The following is an 8,841-nucleotide window of genomic DNA, read 5'->3' as shown; positions in this document are numbered from 1 at the left end:
GGCTCTTTCAAGAGATTCCTACACTTCCTCGAAGAAGTTGAACTTGTGAGGTCGCTGTAAAGAAACACTCGAAAGAAAGTGCCACTTAAAGAGGGGGCAAGGCTGGGCTTGATAAAGACATAGAAGTTTCAAATGATGGAAAGTATAAATCCAAGAGCCCGTTGGAAAGAGACAGGTTCAGCACCACTGGACTTGGACAGCTCCGCGCGTGAAGGATGAGAGGAGCTGCTCCGTTATGAGTCAACAAGTTTGGCGCTCATCTCTACCAATCCCGTAGCTCCGTCCGCGCGCGATGCTCCCTCCCTTTGCCCAATCCCAGCACTAGCCGACTGGGCGCGCGCCTGCACTGTGAGCTGCACGGGATCCAGTGATTCGCCGTCTGATTTGTGCTGTGACTGGGCTCCGGGGACGAAGACAAACAACACGTGACATGCCTACAGCGTCTCCTGGGTATGGTGACGGCGTCTCTATAAGGGTCATGAAGCGAGCTGAGTTTGTCTACAAACAGCCCTTGATTGCAACTGAGTCAAATGGTTGCTTGTCAGTTCAGACACATAACTTGATTGTTACAACCCATTTTGTAGATTTCTGATAAACCAGGAAAGTTCCGCTGAGATTCCCGTGGCCCTAGAATGGAGTCTCTTTTATACATTTATTTGTGTAAATGATAAATGATGCGTCCACTGTCTTCTGATGTTTTGTTGAGCAGAAGACTCACCATGCAATATAGCAATCTGGCAGCTGCACGAATCACAGTCAAGTAGTGCGTGAATACGCTGCAGCCTTATGGTTTCAGGAATGATGCGAGGAGCTTGTTCTAAAATTAGAACTTTTGGTTCCTGTTACATAGCCATGTCACTATGAGGCACGTGTCTGTTGCTACCATAACTGGGTGCTTCATAAATGTAAATGGGCCTAAAGGCTACTTTAATGTTTCATGAGTGAATAATTCCTCAGATTTGCTTAGTGACGACACAGTGACGACATGTGTAGCTGCAAAATCGTATTTCTAAAAATAAGACTCATGTTTGTGAGACATTTTCCTCACTGTGGAATACTCTCGACATTCAGTGTGTGTGAATACTTTAATCACCAGTCAACAACCTGTGCATCCTGATCCTCGCAGCAGTCTGACTCCAAGACTGACCTAGTTTTTTTGGTCCCTGTGCATCAGGAGTGAGGGATCTTAGTGTCTTTTTTGTCATATGGCTTAGCTTGGTCCTGCAAACATATGCATTTGTCTCACACTTTCAGCCACCTGTGAGAAGGCTGAAATGAACAAAATCAAAGCTATAATCTGTGAAATTGAATAAAAGAAGGAATTTGCCTTACCAGCATGTTTCACTATTAAATCCTGACTATTCATATTCACAGCCATGGGATCTGCTGCCATCCCAGCCCTCACTCATTTCGTTTTAGGATTATAACTGAGCCCTCACTACAGGTGCACTATGGAGCAGGTACCAGCGGGAGCATTTAATCCAAGATGATGTTTATTACTCTCATCCATAAGCTTATTGATGGAGCGTACCATGCACACAGCATTATAGTTATAATACAGCTGGTACTCAGTATGTAAAGGTATTGTTCCTAGTTTTCTTGTCAAGTATATCAAGTATAGAATGACTCACCTGCCTATATAGTATATATATATATATATATATATATATATATATATATATATATATATATATATATATATATATTCTAGTAGCCATTTGAAAAAGAAAGGATCCAGAAAAGTTTTTTTTTTTTTCATGTAATGCCCCATTTGCACATCCATGATTCAGCCCTGCTTTCCAAGCACCACTTACACCTTCACACTGTCATGGGCAAATGAATGGTGTTAAGAGGGGCAGACCATATAGAAAGCAGAATATTGTGTGTAAGGCTGAAATGTGGATTTTAATTCACCATCATTCATAGTCACTGATCCTCAGCTATCGAATGTTACACCTTTGTTTCTTCTGACAAGAAATTACATTTTCCAATGAGTGTGCCCCGCAGCAAACAATGTGCACTCAGACAGCCCTGACCCCATTAAAATGAAGTGGAATATTGCTTTTTACAGAGAGCAGTATGTGGTGCTTCCTTCCTGTGCTGACAAAATAGTCCAGTAATCCTGACAGAAGTTTGACTCTTGTGTGTCACCTGCTTAGTGGCCTGTGTGTTGAAGTTACTTTAAATAGGGCTTTACAGTGACAGGTACTGATACCATATGGTTCAGAGTACGCCCCACAGGGCACAAGTAGCCTGATGCCCTGCAGGCTGTCCAGGAGGTGTTAGACTGCACAGCATGTCAGCATGGAAACTGTCCCTCTGGTGAACATCAAAAATCAAGATGAGGATGTGTTCCTCTTCTCTTACAAAACACACAAACCTGATACTGCCAGATATATCCAGTTTGGAAATTATGATTTGGTTTTCAACTCAAAAACAATTTAAAAGGAGATTTTGAGAAGGACTATAAGAAATTAATTTGAGCAAAATTTAGAGAGTATTGTTTATTTTGTCTTTAGAAGTTACCAATTGCTATTGAAAGCACATGTATATGTAAATCAGCTTTTAATATTATCTATCTGCAATGGATCACGATTCTTATTATATTAATTGTGAAGGTGATGAAGCACCCACCACCTCCTCTTGGCATCACTGAGGTGATGATAGCACAAAAATAGGAGAATATATTTCTTCCTCTATGTAATAAACATCTTTTCTATAATAAGGAAGTTCTAATGAATTTGATGTCCAAATGTTTTCACTTAAGAGACAAATTAGAAATTCAGTAAGTAGCAATGAAGACCCACACTGTTACCCAAATTATACATTGGCATGTGAGCTGTGAAAACAAGCTGCTAAGAGACACACTCTGTGACGACATTCGCAGAAGAAAAATGCTTTTAACAGAAGTCAAAGAAGCTGAAGCACAAATGTTCAGAGGATTGTCTGAAATAGGCTGTTAAATTGAGTGTGAACTGAAAATAAGAACACAAACTGGTCAGAGATGTCACACAACAGCTGCCATCCAAACTGTAATCTTGGTCTTGAAGGCAGAAATTGACAGGATAAATCAAAAATGAAAACTGAATGACTCAATCAACTCTAAGGGAGGTTTATTAATGGATAAAAGACACAAACATGGCCTATAGCTTCTCTGAAACTGGAACTGACCCAATTGAACCAAACCATACTAAGAACTACACTGGCTGAAATTACAGCAGTACAATATGGCAAAATGATAGTACCACGCATAGGTTGTTATCATAGTTAACTTTTTTGTCTTTGGTGTTTACGGGAACCAATCTGTTGTCAGTTGGCAAGAAAACTTGTATTTTAATATGTGTATCATTTGGCAAAATAAATGAATAATTCACATGAAAAGCCAATGCAAACAATTTACCCACCATGCTTGTGTGAATGTGGCGTGTGACTTAGTCATTAGAGAGGCTGTGTCAGAGTGGCTGTTACCACAGATTGGCAGTGGCATCATTCAGCCCTATAGGGCAGCTGTGGCACCATCGAGTGTGATACTTAGCCATATAATGTCAAAGTAATGCTATTATTATTATTATTATTATTATTATTAGTAGTAGTAGTAGTAGTAGTAGTAGTATATTAGAGCGCCCCTGGCCTTTCTTATCTGCAATGTGGCTGCCAATGTGTTAACCTGAGTTTAAAGATGTTCATTTCTGGCTCTGTGTCATTGTGCTTTCAGAATTAATACTTTCATGATCATTCTCCCATCTAGTACAGCTGCATTAATCAAAGTAGCTCTGAAAATTAGAACAGAAATAGAGCTATATAACCTTCTTACAGTGAGAAGAACGTGTATGATATATGAGACAAAGCCCAACCAAAAGAGAACACTGAGGACATCAGGGAGAGACAAACACTGGCAGCAGCAAAAGTCAAAGGTCAGATTTGAGGACACATTTTTCTAGGCATTCATGGCATCAAGCTAAGCCCTGTCTGCTTATTCATATATATCTTCCACACTACTTCCCTGTCACATTCTCTGTACCACTTGACTCACCCCTCCCCCTTGTAGTCCTTACCCTCCATTTTTCTCTCACTTCCTCAAATCCCTTCATCGCTCCTGCCTTCATCCTCCCATCCCTCCCCCGTCTTCCTCTGCCTGATTTAGACCTCTTGCCTGAGAGGAACATCACAGCACAATGGGTTAGTGCTGGCAGAGCTTAAATGGAAGGAGAAAAGCGTAAAATTCTCTTTCATGACTAGATGCAGGCTGTGTGATGGTGAATGGAAGAAGGGGCACCAGGACAAAGGGAAGTGCATGTAGATAGGCAAAGTTGATGGAAAGCTGATGGAGTGTTACAGGTGTAGATAATGCAAGTCATGTTTAGTATGTTATATGGTATGTGTTAGCTCTAGTCTTCAATATTAAACTTTCAATACTCGATGCTCAATACCATTTAAAATCAGATTCTCTTTAGACAATAGAATTAGATTTTCAACATTAAATAATAGTACTTTATATTGCCATACTGTAGTGTTCGATAGTGGTCTGATACAAGTCAAGATCATTCTAAAGCCACAGGGAAGGTTCATTTCTGTCCTGTGAATTGATACTTCAAATGAGTATCTTGTTTTGATACTAGTTTTAGTATTGAGTTTGACAACCCTAGTCCTAATCTCTTCATAACTGGCTTCAAAACTTATCTGAAATATTTAGCTAAATAAACAACTTGATGTACTAGTGGGTGTTTGAGTTATCGAGGCACCATGAAATAGACAAAGAGATAATTACTTGGTTGCAGCTAGGGTCCTCTTATCTCACAATCAAATCCTTAAAGGTGCACTATACGTTTTCTGGTGGAGGTCCACTACCTGCTTGTGTCCATGGCAATGTTAGTGGTTCCACAGTATGCATTAAACATATATATTTTAATTAATTGCACATGTTTCTACTGCTCAAAAAATGCACAAAAAACATGCTGTCTTACCATAAGAAATCACACCTCTCCTCAGATCTGAACCATAACATTGTCTGATACTGTCAGTTTTTTTCCTCCATGGAAAAGTTGAATGGAACATTCCAGACAATGCAAAATCTCTCCATGGAAACAAGCAGGTGGTTGACCCTACATTAATCTATTATATAACTCCAACATCTAATTGACTGACATCTCCAACAATGAAGAAAGCCCGAAAGAAAAGTATTATTAATTAAATGTATTTATTTTGAGATGCATTAGTCATATGTGTCATCAAACCTGTGCAAGAGTGCAAGTTTCACTGAACAGGGCATTTGAATCCAAACAGAACAATTCCAAAACAAAAATAAAATGATGTGTTCTTATAAACGTGATCACTGGAGTGTAATATTTCAGGACTTGTTTAATTAGCATTTCCAATAAATACCTGACAAATCCCACGGTCCAGTTTGTCATGCCTAATACATCAAGATGTTCTCCCTGCTGTCCAAATCTCAATCGTACTTTCATATTTCCCTTGATGCTGAGCACTGTCTCTACTACACATCTTGTAGTGACCCTCACGTTTGCCTGAAGCTGAAGCACACACATCATCTGTAACATCTGTTCATGTGAAAACCATTTACTATGCTACAACATACTATGTGAAGAATCTACGCATGGAATTTAAATGTTAATTTAACTCAGTCTGTTCATTTTCTACATACTAATACAAGTTAAAAAAAAAAAAAAATCCTCATGTGTGCTTGCTTTAATCTCACTGTTAAATAGGCCTATTATATTATAAACAGTCTCACTGTTGATATACTACACAGTTCTAACTGAGCCTACAACTATTTTGCCTTAATTCATTATTAGCTTACTCGAATGAAAATCTACACTACACAAACTGAAAAGGAGCAGCAGACTGTAGATAGAGCATGTTTTTATTTTGGACTTTGCTGCTGGCAGCTTCTGCAGTCATATCTGCCATGCTGACCCCACTCAGATCAAAATATCCTCACAGAGTATGTGTGCTCTTATTTGGCATTGCGTGCAATGTCCCTGTCTGCCTGTTAGTCACTAGAAGCCAGGAGCACAATGCTAGCTCATAATGGTCTCGGTGGACATAGCCAACATGAAAACAGCTGAATGTGAAGCCTTGTGGAGTTGGGACAGATTGTGATGGGGGCGGATGATGCCTATACGTGCAGACATGTGTGTTCGCACTCATTGCCAACACTCTTCTTCTGTGTGCTATTAATAGATATGGGTCCAGTGTTTTTTCACTCATATTGTTGCATAATGAATGCAAATGAGTGAATTATGTGTGCATTTAATTTACATGGTCAGTGGTCTTGCAAATATGCCTCAGTGAAACAGGAGTAAGGACACTGTAAATGACTTCTGACCTGTAACACAAAACTAGCGTAAATGGCTTAAAAATATAGGCTCTATAGAAACTAGCTTTATTACCCAATTATGTTTTACCAGCCACCCTATTTTCTTTTTTGTCAAAATTGGTTAGTTGTAGCTACAGTAAGGTAGAATATCCTTGGACAGTAAACAAAACTGATTTTGATTCAAAGACTCATGGCAACTGGATGTTTTAATGGGGCCACATGACCTGACAAAGATCCACTGATTGAAATGTTGTCATTCACTAAAAGCAGTTTGGGAGTAAGTGTGCAAGCTTTGTCTCACTTTCTATGTTCAGTGTAATAGCCTTGCACCAGTGATGTGCCTATACCTATACTTTTGCTTGTCAAAGCCTGATCCTGTCAGATCTCAAAAGCTAAGCGAGGCCAGGCCTGGTCAAAACTTAAATGGGAGACCGCTGGGAAAATCAGGTGCCACAGTGGGGCGCCAGTCACAAAAAGTGTTGTTGTGTCCTTAGACAAGGCACTTCACCCACATTGCCTAGTATGAAAGTGGGGTGTGCACAGATTGGCAGTCACACTACCATCTGTCTGCCCCAGGACAGCTGTGGCTGCAATAATAACTTACCATCACCGAGTGTGGAGTAAATAAATAATGATCTGTAAAGCGCCTTTGTGACATATGTCTGTGATAAGCACTATATAAACACACTTACGTCTGTGACACTTACTTAACTTTTCTGATTAACTGGGCCATATACCATCATTTGAAGAATGATATTTGAATATAAAATATATGATATTTTAGAAGTTTGGAAGGGTTTCCTAAAAAGTCTGTTTATGTCATAAACCTAATGAACTGATGAGGACTTTAGTTAGTTACATTCTGTCCATTCAGAGAGACTATAAGAAATACACTACAAATGTGACTTGCTACAATATGATCACCCTCCTGGGTTGCCATTCAACACAATGCCCATTTAAGCTGGCCACTTCTGATGACTTCATCTCATGTGGCCTCTCATACACCATTCTCATCCGAGTCCTAGTTATCCTGAAAATCCTCATATCTGTAAACACCAAGCTTGTATTTGCCATAATTTAGTAAGAGGCTGTGCTGCTCCCTATGTGAGGAGGGCTCTGAGTCAGTAGAAGCAGGGCACGTGCCATGGGGTGAGGGAAGGCGGGGCTAATCGTCCTCATCCTGTCACTTCCTGTGTTCCTCTGTGAGCTCAGGTTCTGGGGAGGCATACACACTAGACCACACACAGATCAGGTTAAAAACAGCGGCGCCTGTTTTGGGCCCAGGGGCCTCAAATGGCCTTTTGTGTGTGTTGGAGTATTTGTTTAGTACTGCCATGGCTTGATAAAATCTGATATGTTGCAAATTCAATGTATACTAAGACCCTTTTATGTAACTTTTTAAGTTATGCAAAGCTGATAATATGAGGTAAAAATAAATAAACTGCCTATCCAGATTTAAATGACCAGAATGCTAGAAATGCGCATATAAATGTTTTATGTATTTTTAATATAATGGTATCACACAGACAATAAGAACATCCTGTCATAGTATGTAGTGTGTAGTCCTGTAGGTCTACTCCTTTGGCTGTGCTTCAATTTCAATTTTTAATGCACAATATTGCACAATGGTTTGTAGTTTTTCAGATCTCTCTTTAATGTTGCAAACTTGTGAAATATAAATTGACTCATGGTCAGAAGTCTATATTTTAATTTTTTACACTACTTATCATTATTATCAGTACTGAAAATTGGAGGGATCTGAAATCAAACTCAAATTAACAATAGAGACCTGAATTATATGTGTTGCATGTTTTACCAAACTTTCAGCATGTTCATCTCTTTCATCCCTGTTTGAATAATTATTATGGTGTTATGCAAATTGTGTTTCCATCAAATGCTCAGTTAAATTTGTTTTTCTTTTTGCTTGAGCCCCATTGCACAGACTTGTGTTAGCTTGGAGAGAAATAGTGACAGTGTGTCAGATTGTACGTGTAGCTTGTGATAATAGAGTAAATCACTGTTCAAGAGACTGGCCCTCATATAATGTAACACCATGTAGCAGAACCTAGCTGTCTCACACCTTTAGCCTTTGTCATTTTATAACAGACAAGGCAAGATGTGACTAGCTCAACCAATAACTGGAAAATTGTGTCTGGGAGTTGGCAACATCTAGTGGTGAGGATAGATTTTATGTGCCCTTACTATCACTTGATGACCTTTTTGATAGCAAAACTTCCTCTATAATTTTTCCAAACTCTGTACCTTTTGCATTACAAGGCTGTTACACAAATGTTGCTGTATCAGTAACATGTTCCTATTCCACATACTATAGCCTCCATCCTGCTCTAACTTGCAGTCAGTGCTGATGAAACTCTCTGAAAATGGATCGTATGCTCTACTGACTCAAGCCTGGCCCCAAAGGCAAACTCATCATCTTCAGCCCTGCTGGAGCACCGCCATCCATTCCTTCCCCTCCACCGGACCTTTACTCACTCAATTCAATT

This window comes from Boleophthalmus pectinirostris, unplaced genomic scaffold (genome assembly GCF_026225935.1).
Source record: "Boleophthalmus pectinirostris isolate CB_2022bp ecotype Guang Dong unplaced genomic scaffold, ASM2622593v1 HiC_scaffold_19, whole genome shotgun sequence".
Classification (NCBI taxonomy): Eukaryota; Metazoa; Chordata; class Actinopteri; order Gobiiformes; family Gobiidae; genus Boleophthalmus; species Boleophthalmus pectinirostris.
Note: the sequence above shows the minus strand (reverse complement) of the source record.